At 40.7% G+C, this 23698-nt stretch overlaps 1 protein-coding gene and 1 pseudogene across 8 annotated transcripts in view; one reads left to right on the forward strand and one right to left on the reverse strand.

Moving 5' to 3' along the window:
• The window catches only part of CCDC126 (coiled-coil domain containing 126), a 94861-nt gene that overhangs the window by 38065 nt on the left and 33098 nt on the right, over positions 1 to 23698 (forward strand). For 3 of the 8 annotated variants that reach the window (XR_003905071.1, XM_029930191.1, XM_029930181.1), the window contains exons 1-2: positions 15666 to 15923; positions 16338 to 16417. The exons of 1 other annotated variant lie outside the window; for it this stretch is intronic. The gene's annotated coding sequence lies outside the window, so the exon portion shown is untranslated. Of the gene's footprint in view, positions 1 to 15665; positions 15924 to 16337; positions 16418 to 16733; positions 16856 to 17040; positions 17061 to 23698 lie in introns of those variants that run through there. 4 more of the 8 variants (XM_029930219.1, XM_029930209.1, XM_029930200.1 and 1 more) reach the window with 3 other exon arrangements.
• LOC115283784 lies at positions 21725 to 22383 on the reverse strand (annotated as a pseudogene).

The raw sequence follows: 23698 nt of genomic DNA on the forward strand, positions 1-23698 counted from the left end.
TATCTATGACCTAGGACAGGTTCTTTAAGCTTTTAAAGCCTTAGTTTCCTTATGTAATGGGACGTTAAAATAGGACTCTTCTTGTCCCCATTTGAATGAGTCCCCCGAAATGATTATAAACTCACCCAAATTCTAAAGTGATGGGTAAGGGGCCCCTGGGTAGCTCAGACAGTTAAGTGATCTCATGGTTTGTGGGTTCGAGCTCTGTGCTGACAGCTCAGAGCCTCGAACCTGCTTCGGATTCTGTGTCTTCCTCTCTCTCTGACCCTCACCTGCTCGTGCTGTCTCTCTCTGTCTCTCAAAAATAAAGAAAAAACATAAAAAAATTAAGTGATGGGTAAGATCACTAAATCAGAGGCTGAAGAAGAGGTAGTTGAGCATTGATTCCCCAGTACTTAGCGGACAACACCCCTATTCTTAAGGGAAGTCTGGAGATTAGAATAGGATATTTGGGGAGAGCTATTGTGCTAGGTATCCTGTGAGGCCTTGATCCTGAAGTGGGATCCCTCTCATGCATTACATTTAGTGTCATGTGTCTTCAATCTCCTTTAATCTGGGAAGTTCTTCAGCCATTTTTGTCTTTTATGACCTTGTCATTTTAAAAATTATAGGCCATTTATTTTGTAGGACATCACTCAATTTGACTTTATTAAATGTTCCCGATGACTAGATTGAAATTTTACATTTGTAGCAGGAATATTTCTTAACTGACTCTGTGTTCTTCTTAACACTTTATATGAAGAGGTATATGGTGCCAGTTTGTTCCATTATTCATGTTGATTCCTTTTCTTTTTTTTTTTTAATAGGCTCCATGCCCAACATGGGGTTTTAACTCATGACCCCAAGATGAAGAGCCTAAGGTTCCACTGACTGAGTCAGCCAGGCACCCCTCATGTTGACTTTGATTGTTTGGATCATATGACATCTGCCAGATTTCTCTACCATAAAGTTACAATTTTCCCATTTGTAATGAATAATTATTTTGAAGGAAGATATATGGAAACAACATAAATTTCCTTTTCCTAATCAAACTTCCACCAGCTATGTTTAGCATCCATTGATGATTCTTGCTTGAATCAATTAGTGCTATGACAATTACAGAATGAGAAGTTGGAAGTCATCCTATTACATGGGACTGAACATTTTAATTGCTGAGCTAAGACTGTTTTAGAAGTCTAATAACAAACTTTAGTACCTGAGTGACTAGAAAAGTCACAGGACGTGCATTAGATTTCATCCCTAAAGAACTGGTTTGAATGGGAAGGGGAGAAAAGAAAGATAGTTGTGTTTCCAGTTATAACTAATGAGGTCACCTGTTCAGTGTATCATTCTTACTCGTATGTAATATGACATAATAACAATAGTGCCTACTCAACAGGTTGTTGAGGAGAGTAAGTGAGATGATGCAAGTCAGATGCTAAGCACCTCCTGCTATCCAAATCCCTTTGTATTGTGATTTTCCTGCTTCTCCCAAAAAGAAGCGAAGTCTATTTATCTACATCTTTTAATCTGAACTGGCCTGTTTTTGTTTTGGCCAATAGAACGTGGCAGAACTGTCATTGTGGGAGTACTCAGGCTGGGTCTTAATAGGCCTTGCAACCTCTGCTCTCACTTTCTTGTTGTCCCAACACTAGTGTTCAAGTAGTCGAGACCTGTTGGGGACAGGAGACCATGTGCAGAGACATGAAGCTGATAGCCAGGACAACCACTAGGCTTGTGAGTGGGTTTGTCTTAGATGGCCCCACAACAGTCAGGCCGCCAGATGATGCATAGTGATTCCAAGTAAGACCAGTAGAAGAGCCACACAACTGAGCTCAGTTCAGATTGTTGACCCTCAGAATTGATGGGCCTTGGAAAAGAGAAGACACAAGGGGGGGTGTGTGGGTTGTGGTGGGTCCTGGGTAGAAGAGTGGTTTTGCTTGAAACTATAGTCCTAAAGGATAGGACTCAGCCAGAGAGGTGGATGGCACAGGAAGTATACTTTTTGTTGTTATTTTTAGAGTATTTTTAAACTTTATTTATTTATTTTGAGAAAGAGAGAGAGAGAGAGGAAAGGCAAAGAGAGAGGGAGAGAGAGAGCCCAAGCAGGCTCTGCATGCCATCAGCATGGAGCCTGACATGGGGTTTGATCCCAAGAACTGTGAGATCATGACCTGAGCTGAAATCAAGAGTTGGAGGCTTAGCTGACTGAGTCACCCAGGCTCCCTGTTGTTATTAAAATTTTTTTTCATGTTTATTTATTTTTGAAAGACAGAGAGACAGAGCATGAGCAGAGAAGGTCAGAGAGAGAGGTAGGGAGACACAGAATCCGAAGCAGGCTCCAGGCTCTGAGCTGTGAGCACAGAGCCCGAGGCGGGGCTCGAACTCACAAATCATGAGATCATGACCTGAGCTGAAGTCAGATGCTTAACCGACTGAGCCACCCAGGCACCCCTGTTATTTTTAAACAGATGGAAGAACTCTAAGCATATCTCCCTGACATAAACTTCCCTTGAAAATTGTGAGTTTACTTTCACTGCAGGAATTTAAAGGGCTGTGTGATTTTTAGATGTCAAGGATGATGTTGAACGGATGGATTTAAGTCTTGTGTGATTCTCTTCTACCCTTATAGTTCTTGGATTCTGAGAAAACTCTGCATATCAGTTTGGCCTAGCAATTCTGAAAATACTTTCCTTTTAGTATTCACTATAGTAACAATTTTAACAGTTTTCTACAAGTTTACAGCAACAAAGATGACTCATTGCAAACATCTGTCAAAGCTATTCCTTTTTGTCCCTTTGCTTTATAAAACTAGATTTTGAACTCCTGAACAAACTCCTGTCATCTTCAGAGTCCCTTGAAATTGTACAAGTTTTGATCATTTTATAAATTTACATGTTACATCTGTGAAATCAGGATGTGTCTGCGGTCACTATTGGCCCAGTGGCAGTTACGACAGAGACGTAATTATCTGGTTAGATGTAAATGCGGTCATAGCTGTTCAAACTGTCATCACTTGAACTGAGTTAAATGCATTATTGGTGCCACATATGTTGAATATAATTGATGTTCAAAATGACCTACAGAATGGATGTGACTAATTTGGTAGATAATCCTGGAAATCATTGAGAATACTCTTTTTTATTTTTTTAAGATTTTATTTTTCTAAGTAATCCCCATATCTACCATGGGGCTCAAACTCATGACCCTGAGATCAAGAGTTACATGTTCTCCTGACTGAGCTGGCCCGGTGTCCCAGGAGCATTCTTTAAGCAATGTTGCATCACCAACATTCCCGATGGCATGGAGGATGAGCTTGTGTAGTAAAAGTCTAAGTTATAGAAAGTATTGTATCAGAGTTTGATCAGAAATTATTTTCTTTGATTATAATTGATAAAATAATAATCTATTTTTACAACCGATGGCATTAAAGATACTGATGAAATACAGTAGCTATTGAGTTAGCTAACCAGGGCTAGTGCTTATTATGTGTTGGCCAAACATAGTTAAAAGGGTTTTACGTGGATTATCTAAGTTTTATCTTCACCAGAACTCTATAAGGTAGGTATATATATTATCTACATTCTTACAAATGAGGAAATTGAGGATATTTGAGGTCCACCTGGACCATCTGGATCATTAAGCCAAGAAAAATAAATATTGTTTTTGGCCTCACATTTGGTCTTCAGCACCCTGGCATTGTGCCCAGTTAATGCTTATTAAATGTCCTGGGACAGAACAGAATTTTACATTCTATGTTCAGACTTGGTCTTAGTTTTTAGCCTTCCTCTGGGGACTATGTCACAGCTAATTTTGTTGCAAGAAACAGAAACACACAGTAGAATTTTTGCCTTTTATGGTAGTCCAGTATCCAAGGCCTTACCTGCATGGTGAGTCTCTTAGTAGATGGCAGCTTTTGGAGATACTGTGCTGTGCTCCCCTCCTTGGCTGCCCCAGAAGGGAGTTCCTTTCTCTTCTACTCTTTGTAGCTGGAACGCTGGCAGCTGACCACCTTAGGACTGACCTTTCAGCTTCTCCCACTTGGAGCTTTAAGTCTGGAGCAAACAATGCCTACGTGAGGAGACTGTTAAAATTCACTAAATGTACCTGTAGAGCTAGCAATGTCACTTAGATGTGGTGGAGGTGTTCTGACCAGGTCATCTTTGTTAAAAGACAGTCGTTGGACCACTGGATACTCCAGTAAAGCCTCAATTCCTAACCGTCTTCTCACTTTGGTTCTATAGCATCTTATCAATTCACTGAATCCTTGACATATTTCCTTAAAAAAAATTTTTTTAAATGTCTTTTATTTTAAGAGAGAGACAGAGTGTGAGCGGGGGAAGGGCAGAGAGAGAAGGAGACAGAGAATCTGAAGCAGGCTCCAAGCTCTGAGCTGTCAGCACAGAGCCTGTCACGGGGCTGGAACCCATGGACTGTAAGATCATGACCTGAGCCAAAGTCGGATGCTTAACCGACTGAGCCACCCAGGCGCCCCTTCCTTTTTTTCTTAAGTTCATTAGAATCAGTTTCTATTGCCTGCAATCAGGAAATCCTACTGATCCCTTCCATCAAGACGGCTTCAGGCAAGGCACATTTATTATAAGATACAGAGATGTCTAATGGAATTGATTTCATATAGACCTACCCTGAATAAAATAGTTCCCATGTACCTTGTTGCTCTCCAACTTATCTAGATTTTCTGTTCTTCATAGTGTTTATTATCTTCTGACATAGCATCCATTTGTTTATTGACTTCACTGGACTCTCACTCAAGGAGGGCAGGTACTGCTATTTTCCCAGCCTTTGGCTCATTGCTGAATGAATAGTTAAATAAATGAATTCAAAGGCTGAAACAGAATTGAGGTTTGTAAGGGACTGGAACTGAAAACAGGAAAACAATCAGGACTAGGACAGGTGTCTCCTAAGAGTTAATCTTTAGGCTCACATGTTTATCTTTCTCTTCCCAATTACTTTTTTTATTTTAGGTAAACTCTACGCCCATCGTGGGGCTTGAACTCAAGATCCCCAAATCAAGAGTTACATGTGGGCATGGTCTACTGACTGAACCAGGCAGGCACCCCTCTTTCCATCTACTTTTTTGCCTTTCTACAGACTAATCTGAGGGGAGGGAGGAATAAAGAGAAACAAGATGCTTTAAACCAGAGGTTTCCAAACCTGGTGGTTCATGAGAATTATTGCAGAATCATTTTAAAAGTATTAATTCCTGGGCTTCATTCAATACTCCCTGAATAAAAATGTCCTTGAATGGGGCTCTGGGATCTAGAATAATTTTAAAATCCGTATTTAGTGAGCCAAGTAGTGAATTATAGTTTGGTCTCTGAAAACATCTGTCCTAAGCAAATCAATCTTTCCCAAAATTGTATAGAATTGACTCCTTTTTAAAAATTTTTTAATGTTTTATTTATTTTCGACAGAGAGAGAGACAGAGCATGAGAGGGGGAGGGACAGAGAGAGAAGGAGACACAGATCCGGAAGCAGGCTCCAGGCTCTGAGCTAGCTGTCAGCACAGAGCCCGAAGCGGGGAAGAACCCACGAACGTGAGATCTGACCTGAGCCGAAGTTGGAGGCTTAACCGACTGAGCCACCCAGGCACCCCGACTTCTTTTTTTAAATGAATATTTATTTATTTTGAGAGAGAGAGAGAGAGAGAGAGAGAGTGAGCCAAGGAGGGGCAGAGAGGAAGGAGAGAGAGAATCTCAAGCAGGCTCTGCACTGTCAGCACAGAGCCTGATGCAGGGCTTGATCTCAGGAACCATGAGATCATGACCTGAGCCAAAATCAAGAGTTGATGCTTAACTGACTGAGCCACATAGGTGCCCCTAGGATTGACTTCTTAGAAACGTTTATTTGGAACACCTAATATGAGCTAGGCATTAGTGTAGATTCTAGGAAACTGTAAGAAAGAAAACTAAAGTCCCCAACATTCTTATGGTTGTTTCCATACACAGGAAAAGGGAGGGAAATGCTTTGATATTTTTTTTATCCCATTACACAACTATTCAGAAAACAGACTGCTATTGTTATTGAAAGAGTACAGTCCTCAATGAGATGTCATAATGCGTGTGCATGCATGCACATGGTGCATGTGTGAGCAAGAGAGAGGCAGAGAGAAAAGGAGAGAGAGAATCCCAAGCAGGATCCATGCGTTCAGCACAGAGCCCCAGATGGGTCTCAATCTCATGAACCCTGAGATTATGACCTGAGCTGAAATCAAGTCAGATGCTTAGCCGACTGAGCCACCCCCTCAAAGGACCTAATTTCTAATCTTGCCTCTGCCACCAACAATCTGTGTCTCCTTGGGTGAGTCCTGTCCCTACTCTGAGCCTTTGTTTCCTCAACCAAGAAACAGAGATAATTACTTATTTGTGTACCTCTCAGACTGTTATAAAAATTAGATGAGATAATGCAAAAATACTTTGAGAATTCTACAAACGTTAGCTATTATGTTTTACCCATGAGCATTATTGTCTCTGTACTTGTATAGAACATTTTGGTTATGAGTTCCCAGCAGTCGTGGTAACAGAAGAATAGGGATCCAAAGTTAACAATGTCCTTTCATATTTGAACTTTCCTTATCGACCAGTCGGTCTGAGTTATGCACATTATAAACATTATATTATCTTATATTTTTATAATACTTATCACTGGTATCATATAATTTAGTAATATCTATATTGCTCTTTAATTACTTTCCTTGTTGGGCTTGTTTTCCCAAACTCCTTGTAAAATCATTAAGCGTGGGCCTATTTTGTGCGTGCCGCATATTCTCCAAGGCACACCAAATCTGGGCAGTTGGTGCTCCATAAATACTTGTGGGTGGAGTGATTGGATTGATAGTTATTTGTATGATAACTGAGAGTATGTGTCCTGCTTGCTATCATCAGCCGTAATAGCAGGGAGGCAGGAAGTGAGGAGAGAGTGTGGTTAATGCCTGCCAGTTTCTCTCTTCATTCCCTCCCTCTCATTTTTGGTGGAATCTGAGAGAGATGGCTGACAGGATGTGGGTGGGAATAGATGGATCCGACAGGCTCTGAGTTTCAAGGCTGCATCTATCTGTTCTGCTGACGGATTGATCTGAGTAGTGTGCAACAGGGAATGTATTGGAATGTGTGAATTTTATAGGACACGTTACAGTGGAATGTATGACAGACAAAGCTCTTGGGATTATAAAAATTAAATACAATGAGGTTAGGTAATGCTTAGACCAAAATATTAATAAACTCCACACTATGTAACATCTTTTCTGCAATTCACAATGTCATGCATCAATCTAGATCTTATAATCGCCTTGAGAAAAAGTAGAGATATCTGTATTAAACATTTATTTTTTATTTTTTTAATGTCGAGTTTTAATTTTAATTCCAGTTAGTTAACATATAATATGTGTTTTAGGTGTACAATATAGTGATTCAAACTTTCATACAATAGCCTTTCTCATCATGGCAAGTGAGCTCCTTAATCCCCATTACCTATTCACCCATCCCCCCCATACCTATACATTTTTATGAAGGGGTTAACTAAGACATAGCCAAGGGAAGTAGCTTAATCCTTGGGATTTATCAAACTTATTAAAAATTGAATCCTTTCAATCTAAATTAGAATATTTGGAGGATGTAATTTCTTTTTTTTAAATTATTTATTTATTTTGAAAAGAGGGAGAATGCCAAATGACCTAAGCTGAAAACAAGAGTCATATACTTAACTGACTGAACCACCCAGGAGTCCCTGGAGGATTTAATTTCTAAATCTAGTTCCTCGTGTGGGAAAAAATGTATAGTAATGAGTTTTGAATGCAATGGCATTCATCATTTCATTTACTTTACAGAGGGTACTCATTCTGAATTTTAAAATAATGAGCAAAATGTAGGTAAATTTGTGGTTAGGCAGATCAACAAAAAAAGAAAAATATTTGCACCTTTCTTTTGGCTAAAATCTAACCTATGAGTGTGTGTGAGCATGACCTTGAGTCTGAGAGGAAATACAATGGTCATTATGATCTTGATAATTTGGATGTTCATCTCTGCCTTTTAAAAAAATTTTTTTGCAATTTGTAAGTGGGAGTTTAAATGAAAAAGATCTGTTTTCTGCAAAGTAGTCTGCATTTCAATTGGGTGAGACATGATGAGTTCCTAGCGTAAGTGGCATATGTGTCTTGGCCCAAACTCTTGCTTACAATTTTTTTGTTAGTCTTATTAAATTTTAACCCCAGTATAGTTAACATACAGTATTATATTAGTTTCAGGTGTACAATATAGTGATTCAACAATTCTATACATTACTCAGTTCTCATCATGACAAGTGCACTCTTGGGGCATCTCTCTCTTTTTCTCTGTCTTTTGTTCATTTGTTTTGTTTCTTAAATTCCACATATGAGTGAAAACATGGTATTTGTCTTTCTCTGACTTATTTTGCTTAGCATTATACTCTCTAGCTCCATCCATGTTATTGCAAATGGCAAAATTTCATTCTTTTTTATGGTTGAATAATATTCATCTGTGTGTGTGTGTGTGTGTGTGTGTACCATATTTTCTTTATTCACTCATCCATCAGTGAATGCGTGGGCTGCTTCCATAATTTGGCTGTTGCAAATAATGCTGCAATAAACATGGGGGTGGATGGGTGCATATATCCTTTCAAATTAGTGTTTCATTAAAAAAATTCTTTGGTAAATACCTAGTAGTAGGATTACTAGATCATAGGATAGTTCTATTTTTAAGTTTTTGGGGAGACTTCATGCTGTTTTCCACGAGGAGCTGTCCCCTTTTGCATTCCCACCAACAGTGCAGGAGCGTTCCTTTCCTCCACATCTTTGCCTACGCTTGTTGTTTCTTATGTTTTTGATTTTAGCCATCTGACAGGTGTAAAGTGATATTTCATTGTGGTTTTGACTTGCATTTCCCTGATGATGAGTGATGCGGAGCATCTTTTCATGTATCTGTTGGCCGTCCTCTTTCTTATACTTTTGATTAGGAGCTTTTCCTGTGGTTTGGCGGGCTCCTCTCCCCAGACCCCAGAGAAGAAAGGCATTTCAGGGTGATCCCCCTCGGACATATGAGACTCCCCCAGATGAAGCCCTTTGATACACTGTGTGGGAAAATGTCAGGCAAAGCACAGAAGCATCGTGATGGAGGAGGAACAAAGATTCCATTAGCTTGAATGGGTCCCTCGGAGCCCAGTGGAAGGTGCTTACAGTTTTAGTCCTTATCAGCAACGGTGGTGTCTTTCAGGGAGACAGCCTTCATTTCTCATCTGTCTTTCCTTCCTCCTGTTCTCCTCATTTCTAACTCTCAGAAAAGAGCCGCATCTCCCTCCAGGCTTAGTTCAGAGTTGTTCGTATGGCCTTGGCGAATCTGAGCAATACTTTGGGCCCGAGCTGTGTCCCGCTCAGTCTCTTAATAAATAAGAGTAGAAATGAGTCCTCCAAATCCAATTTTTCCTCCTTTAAATTTCTAACTCTTTTCTTGAAAGACAATGTAATTAATCTCTGGAAAGGTTATTTTTCTTATTAGCATAATATTACTAGTGTTGTCCTTTAGGAATAGAATATCTTTTTCACTCTTAGATTGCTAACAAGGCACTTTCCTATCTGAGACTTCAACTCTGATTAAATTTACCTGAGCAGCTGATTACATTCTTTGGGTTCTAGTTCTTGCTTTGATAGGTGAATGTGAGGAGTTTGGCAATACAACTCACTCCATCTAAAAAAGTGGTTTCCAAGTTGTAAGGTGCTAGAAAAGATAATGATCATTACTGTAATCTCTCAAATCTTCCAAATTAATTTTCTCTTTGTCCACGAAGATGGGGATAGAATAGAGGTGGTAAGAAATCTTGAAAACAGCATGAATGAATCTTGGCCAAGGAAATCTCTATCAAACAGCATTTATTAAATATAAATGATATTCAGAGATTTTGTGTATGAAGTCAGCAGGAGGATTCATTCATTCACCGTATATTTACTGACTGCCTTCTATCAGTGTCTGGTAACAATGGATAATAATCTATCTGTTCTTATTTATTATTATCAATGTAATATAGTAGATTGATTTAACATACATAAATACTACATAACAAGATAGAGTCTTATAGACAAAACATAACCATCTCCTCATCTTAAAACTTTGTAAAGTAATTAAAGTTTCCTTAGGCTGGCATTTGAAGCCCTCTAAATTCTTGTTCTGTACCACCTTTTTTTTTTTTCCTTCTTTCCCACATATCTCCGTAGCAGTATTGTCCAATAGAAGTATACTGCAAGCCACAGATGCAATTTTATTTTTTCTTGTAGTCTTTTGTTTTAGAGAGAGAGAGAGGATGCAAGTGAGCAAGGGGCAGAGAGAGAGAGAATCTTACAAGGGGCAGAGTGACAGAGAGAGGGAGATGGAGAGAGAGAGAGAGAGAAAAGCAAGACTCACCCTGGGCTTGTGTTTTTACCTGAAGCAGGGTTCACGCTCACCCAAAGTGGGGCTTCTGCTCGGTTGAACTCACCAACTATGAGATCATGACCTTAGCTGAAGTCAGATGCTTAACCCAGGTGCCCTGTAGTCTTATTTGAAAGGTAAAATGTAACAAGTGAATTAGTTTGAATAATATATTTTATTTAATAAAAAATATATATTTATTTTAATGTATATTTTGTTATATAAATAATAATATATTTAACATATCCAGAATATTGTCATATAACCTATAATCAGTATTTTATTTTTTTATTTTTATTATTTTTTTAAATGTTCATTTATTTTTGAGACAGAGAGATAGAGTGCGAACAAGGGAGGGGCAGAGAGAGAGTAAGACACAGAATCTGAAGCAGGCTCCAGGCTCTGAGCTCTCAGCACAAAGCCGACGCGGAGCTCGAACCCATGAACCGTGAGATCATGACCTGAGCCCAAGTTGGAGGCTTAACCGACTGAGCCACCCAGACACCCCTATAATCAGTATTTTAAAACTATTAGAGATATTTTGTATTCTTTTGTGTTAAACCTTCAAAATTTGGTGTGCACATTATACTTAACAGCTCATCTCAATTCAGACTGGCCACACATTGCAAGTTCTAAAAAGCCACATGTGTCTAGTGGCTACTGTATGGGACAGTCGGGGTAATCTCTGCCTAGATTATCCCATGTTTTGTGCACGTGACCTGTATTGTCTCTTTTCCTTTATGCCTGGCTGCCATGCACACTTTTCCCTTTTAGCCAGCAGCGATGTAGAGAAAACTGTCCGTTCAGCAGGTGCAGACACTGTGGCTGATTGCGTATTTATCCTCTCCTCCCTACCCCCTGCCACAGGGATGATCTCACGATTTTATTTGTCTCAGGGACTTCAATACTTTAACGTGATCACGATAACAAACAATAGTTCCAGAGGGCTTGCCATGTGCCAAGCACTATGCAATCAGCTTTACATACATTAACTCATTTACTCATTTTAATCTCATGAGGACCTCATGATGTACCCTTACTATTGCCATTTTGCAGATGGGGAAACTGAAACTTAGAGAAATTATGGAGCTCTCCCAGGGTCATTCGGCTGGAGGGCCTAGAATTGAAAGAACATAATCTGACTCCAGACTTAACGCTCTTTTATTTTTAAATTGGTAAATATAATACATATGTGGAAAAACAAATAAGTAATAAAAATAAATATGTCTAACTAATTATTATATGACTAAAAATAATTGTAAGGTTAAAATCAGTGGAGTAAAAAGTTACAATGTCAAGAGACTGGGAAAAGAGAACAGAGCACCCTTTATTACCGAGTCAGAGATAAATGTAAAAGGCCTTTGGTGGGAGCGCTCTCGGGCGAGGTTCCCTGGTCCCGGCAGGATGGGCCAGGGAAGTTGCCCCTGGTAGGGGAGGGCAAGGTGTTTTACTGGTGAAAGAGTTCCGGGTTTGATCTCGGGTGGGCGGATGGCCAGGCATGGGCATCCTTGGACCGTGGCGGGGTGGGATTGGTTGTTTCCTTTATCGGGGTGAGGGGAGGCTGGAACTCCACGACTGGCTGTTTTTCAAACCGCGGGGACGTTCCAGGTCTGCGGGTGGGGGCTGTCGGTGTGTGGAGCTCCCCACGGCAAAGTGGCCATCTCATGGTAACTCTTACAATAACAGTCTAACTAATTATTATAGAGCCCACAACAGTGTAACCACTATCCATATCAAGAAACAGAAGATTTGGGGCACGTGGGTGGCTTGGCTTCGGCTCAGGGCATGACCTCATATCATAGTCCGTGGGTTGGAGCCCCATGTCAGCCTCTGTGCTGACAACTGGAAGCCTGGAGCCTGCTTCAGATTCTGTGTCTCCCTCTCTCTCTGTCTCTCAAAATAAAAATAAAGACATAAAAAAATTAAAATAAAAGAAACAGAAGATTTGTAGAATTCAAACCCATTGCTTCTTCCCAGACTCAACTCCTCGCCATTAAGTTCCTTCTGTCTTAGTATTTCCTTGCTCTTCTTTACAGATTTAACACCTACGTATGCATTATTTTTCTTATCTTTTAACTTTATAAAAATGGAGTGATATAGTATATATTCTTTTGTGAGTGGTTTCTTTTTAACATTATGTTTTTAAGATTCATATATATCATTGCATGTAGTTTGTTCATTTTTGTGGTAGATTCCATTATATAACGATACCACAATTTATCTATTATGTTATTGGTAGAGGACATTGGATTACCATTTTTATCTATACCAATAGTATGACTATTAACATTCTTTGACATGCATCCTGGTGCCCACGAGAGCACCTTTCTAGGAGTTTATACCTGGAAGTGACATGCTGCTCACGTATGGGTCTGTGTTAAACGTTAGTAGATAAGGCCAAATGCTTTTTCCAAACTGGTCTATTCGCTCTCCCTAGAGTAAAGTGAAAATCCTGATTGCTTCACTTCTAGTCAGCAGTTGTCATTTTCAGTCTTTTTTTTTTTTTTTTTTTTTTTAATTTTAGAGAGGTAGAGAAAGTGCGAGCAGGTGAGAGGGGCAAAGGGAGACAGAGAGAATCTCAAGCAGCTCCATGGTCAGCTCCATGTCAGTTTCAATCCCATGACCCTTGGATCGTGATGTGACCTGAAATCAAGAGTCAGACGTTTCACTGACTGGGCCGCCCACCCATGTGCCCCTTCAGTCTTTTTCAGTGTTAGCCATTCTGGTGGGTGGTGTAGTATTCTCTTTCTGTGGTTTCAATTTCCCTATTTTCATATGAATTTGATACTTTTTCACATTTGCTGATTATTTGGATTTTTCTTAGTGACATGCCTGCTCAAATCTTCTCATGATTGTATTCTTTATATATCCTGGATATAAGACGTTTCTTGGTTATACGTGTTATACATTTTTTGGAGGGTTTTATTGAGATAGAATTGACATTCATCTCTGTATAAGTTTAAGATGTACAGTAAAATGCTGTAAATCTCTTATTAGACTCTGAAGATTGCTTTTTAACTCTTTAATGGTGTCATTTGATGAAACTGACTTTTAAATATTAATGTAGTCAAAGTGATCAGGTTTTCTATTACAGTTAGAAAAGTTTAAACGTTTAAAAAGGTTGCCACCTACTTTTTTTTAACTAAACTGCCCCAATGTGGGGCTCAACCTCACAATCCCAAGGTCAAGAGTTGCATACTCTGCTGACTCGGCCAGCCAGGCACCTCAGGTGTATCCTCTACTCTGAAGGTCGTGGATATGTGCTTCTAATTTACAGTCTAAAAGCTTTATTGTTTTGCCATTCAAATATATGTCTATTATTCACCTCAAATTGATTTTTTTAACATATATTTTTTTTAATTTTAGAGAGAGGGAGAGAGCACGAATGGGGGAAAGGCACAGAGGGAGAGAGAGAGAAAGAGAGAGAGAATCCTAAGCAGGTTCCACACTCAGTAGGAAGCCTGATGCGGGGCTCAATCCTGCGACCCTGGGATCATGACCTGAGCTGAAATGAAGAGTTGGACACTCAACCAACAGAGTCGCCTAGGTGCATGATTTCTTTTAAGTTTATTTATTTTGAGAGAGACAGAGCACGCAAGCAGGGGAGGGGCAGACAGAGAGAGAGAGAATCCCAAGCAGGCTCTGTGCTGTCAGTGTGGAGCCCGATGTGGGGCTCAGACTCACAAACTGTGAGATCATGACCTGAGCTGAAACCAAGAGTCAGACCCTAACTGACTGAGCCGCCCAAGCACCTGGCCTGGAATTGATTTTTGTCTGTGATGTAAAGGGCCTAATTTCACTGTTTTTCTTACAAATGGGAATCTATTTGTCTTAGCACGAATTATTGAAAACCATTTTTTAGGCATTGCAGTGCATCACCACCATGGCAATATAAATTCCCATGTATGGGTGAGGCCTTCTGGGCTCTTTATTCTGTTCCATTGGTATGTTTGTTTATTCTTGATCCAATACCACACTGCCTTAATTACTATGGCTTTATAATGAAACTTAATATCTGGTAATACAAGTCTTCCTCTTCCTTTTACTTTCTTCTCTTCCTCATGAATGCTTGTCTTTCCTCTTCCATAAAATTTTTACTTGGCTAAAGTTTCACACACACACACACACACACACACACACACACACACACACCCCTATTGAGACTTTACTGGGAATTGCATTACATCCCTTGATATCTTTCAGTCTTCAAACTTCTGTGAATGTATTATCTCTTGCTTAGGTCTTCTCCAATGTTTGTTTTTGTTTGTTTGTTTTAAGCAGATTCCATACCCAACATGGGGCTTGAACTCACAACCCTGAGCTCAAGAGTTACATGCTCTACCAACGGAGCCAGCCAGGAGGCCCTTCTCCAATGTTTTTTAAAAAATGTTTTCTTCATATAGATCTTGGACTTTAAAGAATTTATTTCTAGGTACTTGATATTTAATTGAAATTATTATCTTTAGTAGTAGTATCTTTTTTTTTTTTTTTTGAGAAAAAGAAAGAGTGAGTGAGCTGGGGGTGGGGGAGAGGGAAAGAGAAAATCTTAAGTAGTTTCCATGCCCAGCACAGAAGCTCTGTGGGGCTGGAGCTCACTACCATGAGATCATGACCAGAGCCAAAATCAAGAGCCTCAAGCTTAATCTACTACTGAGCCACCCAGGGGCCTTATTATAAGCGGTAACTTAAAAAAAAGTTAATTCTCTAACTTTTCCCTTGGAATATAGAAATATTGATTTAAAAAATATGATTGTTAATCTGCTTAACTCATTAATTGCAACAATTTATCTTGGATTCTTTTGGATTTCCCACATACATAATAATTACATCATCTGTGAAAAATAACAATGTGTTTCTTATTTATTGGTTAGTACTTTTGGTTTTTCTTGTCTTACACCACTAAGAACATTCAGGGGCAAAAACAGGCATTCTTGTCTGCAGCACCCTTTTAATCACTAGTAAGCCCTCTTGCCTCCAGCTCACAGCCTTGGAATCTTTAGTCTCCTGCTGGAGGGTCAGGAGTTAAGACGCCGACACTCGTTTCTGCTCCTGCAGTGAGTGAAGGCAGAGCTTCTGCCTCTCGTAAGCTCATCTTCCAATCCTGGAGAAGAAACGGGCCGCTTCCTCTGGTTGCCACGCAACGGCGTCGTCCGGCCCCTGGAGTTGGTGCAGTTGGGCTACAAGCACGTGCCGCTTCTTCCGCGTTCCGGGACTACAACCCCCATAATACAGCGCGCTGCAATCCGCTGGTCTCCGAAGTGGGGGAAGGGCCGGGACTGGCCGGGAGGCGGAGCGGAAGCGGACTGTGAGGGACGAGAAGAGTAGAATCTCCACAAGCTGGGAACCACCTTGTCCCTGATTCTCAATCTCGGCCTTTCTCCATCCCGATCTGGAGGCTGCTTTGTGAGCGCGGGACGCAGCTGACGCTTGCTAATTGACTTTCGCTGCGCCGCCCGGGCTCGGAGCCGGTTGGCGGCCGGCGACACTGACAAGAAGCCCACTGGCAAGGTAATGGGGAAGGGGCGAGACGAAGGTGGGGGGCGGGGGGAGACGTCTCGCCAGCCCGGCGCGAGCCTTTACGGTATTCCCCTCAGGCCCGGCGCCGCTCCTCCTCCGCCTTGTCCCGCCCTTACCGCCCCCCCTCCCCGCCCCACCCGGGCCGCTGCCCCAGGTGTCGGCAGAGACTAGGCTCGGGATCCGCCGGTAGTCCGCGGCCGAGGAGGCTCTTTGTCCCTGTCCCGCCAGGTTTGACAGCCGTGGCCCCGTCGGCCCCGGGCGCGGAAACGATCGGGGCTCGGGCTGCTTGATCTGAGTGGGGCGGGCTCGGTCCCGTGGCCACTGGCTCCGGGGAGCGACGAACCTGGTGCAGGGATGGAGCGTCCGCGCGGCAGCCGCACTCACTTCTTTTTCTGCTTTTGACAGCTCAGCTGTGTTCTACTTTGAGGGAGAAAGTCAAATGCCCCTTATTTACACCGTCTTCAAACTCAGCAGCTGGGGGACTGGTAAGGATGAACTTAAACTGCTGTGTTGACGGTGACTTGTACTCTCGAAAGCGGTACTAAGAGTAGCTCAGACAACCCGGATTCCCATCCTGATCGAGTCACAGCCTGGCTTTGTGACCTTGGTTAATTAAGGGGTTCTCAGCAATCAGATGGAGATAACAAAACACACCTTTTAATTGGTTGGAACAAAAGATAATATGCTTACAACGCCATTAATTTATGTGACGGAAGAAACCTTTGAATATGAGACTTTAATTAGTTATACTGAATTGGCCTCTGGATTTGAGTTTTGTGTTTTTCTTTGTTTAATCATTAGTACCCCAGGTTGCGTGCTCTTCACTTCATACTTTGTTCACCTTAAGAAGACCTTACGCGGTGTCCACTGTTTAAGATGGCCGAGAATGTTCTTGGGAAATTGATGACTCTGCTTTTCTGTAGGTCAGCTCTGGAGATACATGGACTTATTCTCTCCCACTTCCCCCCCAGCTGTGCCCTTTGAGAGTCTCTTTAGAGGAGCTTAAGTGTTTTTGTTTTTGTTTTTTTTAGCGAATAAGCATCTAGGTGTTCTGCAGTCCTGGCCTGGGGCTTCACCATCTTTACCCTAAGTCACCTTTTCCCCACCTCTCTCTACACCTTCCCTCTGGTTAGTAATTTCCCCCCTTTGGGATTTTTGTTTGCAAGTGGCAGTTTCCTTCGCATAACACGATGAATGAGTGCAATAAAATTCATAAGGAGTGATTTAAAACGTTTCACGTTCACCCCTACAGATTTGGTTCTTGCACTGTTCTCTCCTGCTACTTACTAATATTGGTGATGAGTTTTTCTTTAAGGAAATCTTTATGGTCCTTAGTTGATTTTTTTTTTTTAAATTGAAAATGTCTGTTTTGGGGCCTCTGTGTGGCTCAGTGGGTTCAGTGTCCAACTTTAGATTCCGGCTCAGGTCATGATCCTGCAGTTGGTAGGTACAAGCGCAGAGCCAACTTGGGATTCTGTCTTTTTTTCTCTCTCTCTTTGCCCTCCCCTTCTTTGCTCACTCTGTCTCAAAAATAAATGAATAAACATTAAAAAATAAAATGTCTGTTATGTACTAGTTTGGGTTCAAACACTATTGTGTAATATTTGAAATAACATCCTGAGGAATTCTGGTTTTGAATGTACAGTTATAGCAGGAGAAAAGCTAGTAGGGCCTGATGAATATTCTGTGTCATGTCTTTAGTGACTGATGCATTACAAAAAAATTCAAGAAGAATGGGGCGCCTGGGTGGCTCAGTCATTTAAATGTCCAACTTTGGCTCAGGTCACAATATCATGGTTCATGAGGTTGAGCCCTATGTCTGTCAGCACAAGCCCCGAGCTGTCAGCACAGAGCCCGAAGCCTGTTTCAGATTCTGTGTCTCCCTCTCTCTCTCTCTGCCCCTCCCCGGCTCGTGCTCTGTTTCTTTCAAAAATAAATAAAAACATTTAAAAAAATTCAAGAAGGAGAAATCTAATGAATGTATTTCGTAAGGATAACAGAGAGCCAGAGAGTAAATAAAGAGAAACTTTAAACGGTGGGAAATGACATATGAATATAAAGATTTCTGATTCATTTAAAAATATCTGGCAAAAATACTCATTTTGGGGGAAAAAACGTTTCTATGTTGGTGTTAGTGCAGTGTAGGGCAGAGAGTAGTGGACTAAGGAAATAGGAGGTCTTATTTTGTGTGCTTGCTCTTTCGCGATCTGTATAACCTTATGTTCCTTTGTGGTCCTCATTTTTCCTCATGCCTAACACAGTGAATTGGTCTGATTTCAAGGACTCTTCTAGTTCAGACTTTCAATGATAAAGGTTTTAAAATGTCCTTTTTTGCATGGAACAAATTAATATAAGCCCTTTTAGTCATTTATTTGTGTCTTAGGGTTCCCACCCAAAGGAAGGGGATACACATGTAGGAACTAAAAAGCTGCCACAAACAAGAATCTCTACTGACAAGATTCTTTCATGAACTGTACATGTTTTTTCTACATTTTTTGACATGCTTAGTTGTCTCTACTGTGTATCTCTCTTATTTTACTCATTATCTCTGTTTACTTATTATGTCTGTTTCTTTTTAATTCTAGTTGTCAATTCCAATACATCATTTCTTTTTTTTAAATTCTTTCTCTTTTTCCTCCTATTCCCAACATCATGGTTTTCCTAGCGGCTCTTTTTTTCCCCAAGGCCTCAGGCAAAGGTGCCCAATGCTAGCCTAGTTAGCTGTGGAAGGGGAGGTGGGCTCAATGTGGTACAAAACATGATTGGCTGAGGCTGTGGACAAGTGACAGAAATATCTAGCACTGTCTAATATATTTTAGATCAAACTTTTGCTGTGGCATAGTGATTGAGTAGTTTCCCTTTTGCCCTAACATTTTCTATTCTTAACCCTGAATTACTTTACCCATTTTCTTTTATCTTTGTACTCTTCAGAGCTATTGTCTTCTCTTTTTCCTCCCAAATATGACATCTAAAACCGATCTGATATCTTGAGATATGTTTCTGTATCTCAGCTGGAATTTTAGTGTAACTTCTCTCAAGGCAGTTCACATTTTAAAAATTTTATTATTTAAAAAATATTTTATTAAAATTAAAAAAAATCTTTGTTTATTTTTGAGAGCAACAAAGAGTGTGAGCAGGGGAGGGACAGAGAGAGAGGGAGACACAGACCCTGAAGCAGGCTTCAGGCTCTGAGCTGTCAGCACAGAGCCTGATGTGGGGCTTGAACTTACAGACCATGAGATTGTGACCTGAGCCTAGGTCCAACACTCAACTGACTGAGCCACCCAGATGCCCATATTTATATTTTTAAACTATTCTCTACACTCAGTGTGGGGCTCAAACTCACAATTCTAAGATCAAGAGTTGCATGCTCCTCTGACTGAGCCAGCCAGGTGCCCCAAGGCACTTCATATTTTATTTTTTATTTTTATTTAAAAAATGTTTTTATGTTTATTTATTTTGAGGGAGAGAGAGAGACAGAGCACAAGCTGGAGAGGGCCAGAGAGGGAGACACAGAATCTGAAGTAGGCTCCAGACTGAGCTGCCAGCACAGAGCCCGATGTGGGGTTTGAACTCAAGAACCATGAGATCATAACCTGAACCAAAGTCAGATGCCCAGCTGACTGAGCCACCCAGAAGCCCTGGCAGTTTGCATTTTAAATCTTAGACCTAATTAGTAGTGGGTGGCCGTGTCCTCTGTTAATGTTTCCCCCTAAATACTAGCCTCAGACAATATTATGTAGAAAAAAATATTTTTTAACATTTTTATTTATTTATTTTTGAGAGACAGATTCAGAGCATGAGAATGGGAGGGGCAGAGAGAGGGGGAGACACAGAATCTGAAGGAGGCTCCCAGCTCTGAGCTGTCAGCACTGAGCCTATCGTGGGGCTCCAACCCACAAACTGCGAGATCATGACTGAGCCGAAGTCCCACACTTAACTGACTGAGCCTCTCAGTTGCCTTGAAAAAATATTTTAAGAATGGGCCTTTCACCCTAAAATTACATTCTGAGATCAGGTCTGTGGAGGACTTATTTCTGAGTCTTTTTTGGAGAAAACTGTCTGAACATCTGAGTTCTGGTAAACATACTGTGTCTTTTTGTAATGAATATGTGCTTCTCCAACTGTCAATTCCTTGGGAGACTAATAGGCACTGATTATTGTAGCACCGTTGCAGGATCTTTTACCTCAATACCCGGGGTTCATTGTCTCACCAGTTTGAAGATTGAAGAGCTGGACACAAAATGAGCAGCAGGCCAAAGTTTATTAGAGTATAAGATTAGCAAGTAAGAGTAGAGGGAAGGTCTCTTACAAACAGGGGCATTCAAAAGTGAATGCCCAAGGATATAGGCAAGGATCCTTGTTTTATAAGGTTCTGGTCACTGACCCTCTTCCTCTTCCCCCTTGATCCTTCTCACGCTCTACCTCTATTGGCTGAACAACTCTAGGTGCTGGATTGTCCGTTTCTGATTGGCTTGCTTCCCTTGTATGAGGTGGTCTGGGGCCAAATTGTTCCTTGTGGGTCATAGGTTTTATGGTCTACTTATTTTCCGTCAGGTCTTTTGCCAGATTCCTGAGGGAAACCTGAGGGGGGGGGGTAGGTGGTGTCTGTTATATTTTTAAGAGGGACCTTATTCGGATTGGGGGGGTGGTTTGCTCTGGTCAGACACTCCAACATTGTTCCAGAATATATGTTTTATCCCGCCCGGGGACCTCTGGTCCTATCCTTTCCCTCTCTGCCTGTTTTACCCTATTTTTTCCTCTCATAGCACCTTTGGCTAAGGGAGAGCTTCTCCACTTGCTAGTTACTACCATTGCTCTTGATGGTTACTTGAGTTCTAGTCATAAAGAGTACAAAAAGCAGAGCACTGAATAAATGCAAAAGCAGGATTTGAAGGGGAGTTTTTTTTTTTAGGTAGAATTATCATCCATTAATGTTTTTTTTAATGTTGCTATTGCAGTGTTTACATAAGAAATACAAGCAAGTATTCAAAGACAGGCAGTGTGAAATAAAGTGTTTTGAAAAATTTTGACTTTTTGACTGTAACCCATAGCAAGAGATCTTTTTTTTATGTCAAGACTCCATAGATACACAAGTGTGTGTGTGTGTGCATGCGTGTTTCTGTGTATGAAAAAGATAGGTATATAACTGAACGAAAACTGATGCAAAACAAAATCAGCAGTATTTACAGTCTACTTTGATGGCTTCTATTTTATTTTTTTTTAAGTGCCATTTGCAGACTGTTGAGTTTTGTTCTTTGTTTTTGAAAAACATGGGGTTCCTGGGCTGAGAGTTTGTTTAATTTCCTCCCATTTGTTTGCCATTGGACAGTCATCAGTCCTTTTTGGGCTCACTTTCCTCTTCCTTAAAATGAGAGTGTTATAGTTTAAATACTGATTGATCCTCTGTCTTTACTGTAGTAATAATTTGGACTAATGTATTTATTTTTAGGTAGAAACCACTAAAAATTGCTTAAATATCTAGTTGTTTGTTTGCATGTTTGTTATTTGGTAAATGACATAGTAGAACTTTGAACAGATCTTTGGAGATTTACATATCTCTAAATCTCCAAAGATCTTGCACATTGGAGTAGAGATATTGCATCCTGTATTGTGAAAACTAAGAAAAAAGTTTTCCTATGTTTTTTCTTTTTCTGCCTTGGTATCCTTTAACAAGGAATATTTTATTTATTTTTTTTTTGCAAAAACAAATTTTAATTTTTAATCTTTAGTTTGATTTAACATTGCTTTTAGTGCGGTGCTGACCCCAGCTGTGCGGAAAGGGCTCTGGCGAGGTTCATAGCAGCACACACCTGCGGGTCTTCTTCGGTTCTGGAGGCTCCAGGGCAGCCAATATTGCTTCATCAAATACATTCTTTAGGCCTTTCTGTGTGAGTGCAGAGCATTCCACGTACTTGACTGCCTTCAGGTCACAGGCCAGCTTCTCGGCCATCTCTGGAGTGATCGGCTTCTGTTTGTTCTTGGCAAGTTTCTCAATCATAGAGGGGTCATCTCGGAGATCAATTTGGGTCCCAACAAGCAAGAAAGGAGTCTTTGGACAGTGGTGAGTTATCTCAGGCACCCACTTCTCCTTCACATTTTCAAATGAGGATGGAGAGACCACTGAAAAACAGACTAGAAATACATCTGTTTGTGGATAACTCAGCGGTCGTAATCTGTCATGATCCTCTTGCCCTGCAGTATCAAAAAGTCCAAGAGTATATGGCTCTCCACCAATCATAATTGTGACTGCATAGTTGTCAAAAACAGTTGGTACATACTCCGATGGAAATTTGTTTGTTGTGTAGGATATCAGGAGACATGTTTTACCAACGGCACCATCACCCACAACAACACACTTAATTGTCTGCATTGCTGAAACAGTTTTGTATCCACTTTAAATATTTCAAGTTCAATGATGACCTCAGCTTCTCCGCCTGGGCGTTGGCAGCACTGCCAACAAGGAATATTTTAGAGTTTGAAGATTTGTATTTAAAATGCTTAATAACAATTGTAACTTTAATACACTGGCAGATTGCTACCTAGATTGCATTCCATACCCACCTTACCCCATTGCCCCCTTCAAATTAGAAAATGCCAATGGGGATATATTTTTCTGTGCAAAGATCACCATATCTGATTATTACTATTACTGTATATTACCAAACAGTGGAACTGCCATTCTTACAAGAAAGAGGAACTCTGAACTTTCTTTGCTTGTGGGTTTCCTTCTGTTCACTTTGGACGATTTCTCCAAACTAGGTCATTCCATGCTGGGGACTGGGATCCCTCCCATTCTCAGTCGTTTGTACTGAGGAGGCTAGGAATAAGGAATACTGCCTGCTCCCAAGATTCTGGGCAGAACAGTGTTCTAAAGGTTTTCTTTGGAAGAATTTAGACTCAGTTTCTACTTCTTTTTCAGATGAGACCTCCTTAATTGGCCTTCCTTGACCTGATACTTCACATACACTCCCTGTATATCCTCACATCACTGTGTTTATTTTCCTCATAGCAGCTAATGACAAGCTGATATTAACTTGTTTCTTTCTTTCTTTGTTTATTGTCTCACTCTAACTAAAACATAATCTCCAGAGGAAAAAGAATCCTGTCTTGTTTCACCTTTCACATCTCCGGTTTTTGGTACATAGTAGGTACTTCAAAAGTATCGTGAATAAATAAGTGAGCAAATGAATGAATAAACCAAGTTCTTTCCTGCTTTATCTTGTTAAAAATGTTTTTTCAAATGTTTATTTATTTTTGAAGGAGAGACAAAGTGTGAGCAGGGGAAGGGCAGAGAGAGAGATGCACACAGAATCTGAAGCAGGCTCTAGGCTTTGAGCTGTCAGCACAGAGCCCTACAGGGGGGCTCAAACTCAAGAGTTGTGAGATCATGACCTGAGCTGATGTTGAGGGCCTAACCGACTGAGCCACCCAGGCGCCCTAGTTCTTTCATGCTTTAAATGAAACTTCATATAGTAAAGGTTGTGTTTGAGCCTACACCTTTATGCAGCTTCCTCTCCCCCAAATTCTTTTTTCTGGAAAAATGTTTTTTCTTATCCGCGCTTGGCTAGTTATTGTGACAGTGTCTCCATCCCGAAGACCTTATATTTATCTGTGCTTTGCTTCATATGTTTTCCATTGTTGTTTGCTTATGTAAAAAAAACCTAAGCTTTAAGATTTCTTAAATCCTCTTTTCTTTAAATGTTTATTTTGAGTGAGAGCACAATGCATGAGTCGGGGGAGGGACAGAGAGAGGAAAGAGACTA

The sequence above is a fragment of the Suricata suricatta genome, chromosome 2 (genome assembly GCF_006229205.1).
Source record: "Suricata suricatta isolate VVHF042 chromosome 2, meerkat_22Aug2017_6uvM2_HiC, whole genome shotgun sequence".
Classification (NCBI taxonomy): Eukaryota; Metazoa; Chordata; class Mammalia; order Carnivora; family Herpestidae; genus Suricata; species Suricata suricatta.